The following is a 1,678-nucleotide window of genomic DNA, read 5'->3' on the forward strand; positions in this document are numbered from 1 at the left end:
TAAGCGAAATAAGTCAGGCAGAGAAGGACAGAAACCATATGTTTGCACTCACAGGTCTAACAGGAGAAACCTAATGGAGGACCAGGGGGAGGGGAAGAGGGAAAGAGAGTTGGGGAGAGAGGGGGACACAAAACTTGAGAGACTACTGAATGCTGAAAATGAACTGAGGGTTGAAGGGGTAGGGGGAGGGGGGAAAAGAGGTGGTGGTGATGGAAGAGGGCACTTGTGGGGAAGAGCACAGGGTGTTGTATGGAAACCAATTTGACAATAAACTATTAAAAAATACCTTATTACTTACTGTGTTCCATTCATTTTGGTTCCAAATATTAGAAGCAAGTACTTTATCTGACTTATTTCCATTAAAGGCTGGATTTGCTCTCCCTGCCCCCTTCCTATGTCATAGTCCTAACCCCCCAGTTCTCAGCATGAGCTGTATTTAGAGATAGGGTCTTTAAAGAAGTAATTGGAGTTGAAAAAGGTGATTGTGGTGGGCCCCAATTTAATGACTGGTGTCCTTACAAGAAGAAATTAGGGCCCAGACACACAGAGAGGGAAGATCCTATGAGGACGCAGTGAGAAGCCGAGAGGGCCCTCTAAAGCAATCACCCGGTACACCTTGATCTTAGATTTCCGAGCCTCTGGAGCTGTGAGATAATAATTCCCGGCTGTGAAGGCCATCCCATCTGTGGTCCTTTATTACAGCAGCCCCAGCAAACTGACACATCCCCTTAGATGCTTTTTGATTTTTGTCTTAAATATGGAACACTTGGGGAATTTGCGCTTCCTCCTTATACAGGGACCGTGCTAAACGTCTCTGCGTCATTCCAATTTTAGTATGTGTGCTGCTGAACCGGTGCTCCCCTTTGATTCTTTAATCCTCAAATCTATCTGAGCCTTTTAAAAAAAGTTGACTATTTTGGACCGACGGTCACAGCGCACTCAGCAACTGTGACCGCATTTGCGTGAGTGTGAGCAGACACTGAACTGCAGCGTTTCCGACCGGCTTTGTGGGCTTTCTGACAGTGCGGCACTCGGCACGCGGATCCCTTCTCATCCGTAACCTCGCTGCGGTTCACAAGCATCCTCAGGAATCAGGACGGGCTTAACAACGGTGCTGGTATGTGGGCGAGAAGGAAGGAGCCCCCTGGCCAATGATAAAATTGCGGTCTACAATGTCCTGTTGTTCTGGCATAGCTCCTCTCCTCCAGTATCATAGACAAAAGTGATAGCGCTCATTAAAAATCCTGCGTTTGGGTGAAAATCCTGAAATACTGCAGATGGCAGCATGACATCGAACATGATGATTTCAGAGCAAAACCTCTGCATCATTGTCCTGCTTTCCTTTTTTTTTCTTCTCCTAGTGGGTAAGTTACTGGAACCTTTTAAAAAATGATTATTTATGGTGCAAACTTGGAAAAGCAATTATGCCTGTTTTTCAAGCTCACTCCCGTGGCCTGGGCTACAAAGTACCAATCAGCAACATCCCCTTGAAAGGTCCCTAGGCAAATACATTCTTGTTCTAGCTACCCACTTGGAGAACCCCAACTTGGATTTAAACATCTATTGAAATTAAACTTCAGAGATGCTTCCCAGCCTTCTTTCAAGTTCCTAAAGATAAGTTTACCACATGTGAAAGTACTAGTTATTCCCAGAACTCACAGTATCGGAGCAGTAAGAC

General features: G+C 45.5%; 1 non-coding gene across 1 annotated transcript; it reads right to left on the reverse strand.

The window, feature by feature from the left end:
• Positions 1 to 751: 751 nt before the first annotated feature.
• Positions 752 to 859, reverse strand: LOC115293050. The gene has a single exon (XR_003909317.1). It is a non-coding gene; the product is annotated as a U6 spliceosomal RNA (small nuclear RNA).
• Between the last annotated feature and the right edge of the window lie 819 nt (positions 860 to 1,678).

This window comes from Suricata suricatta, chromosome 5, assembly GCF_006229205.1.
Source record: "Suricata suricatta isolate VVHF042 chromosome 5, meerkat_22Aug2017_6uvM2_HiC, whole genome shotgun sequence".
Taxonomy (NCBI): Eukaryota; Metazoa; Chordata; class Mammalia; order Carnivora; family Herpestidae; genus Suricata; species Suricata suricatta.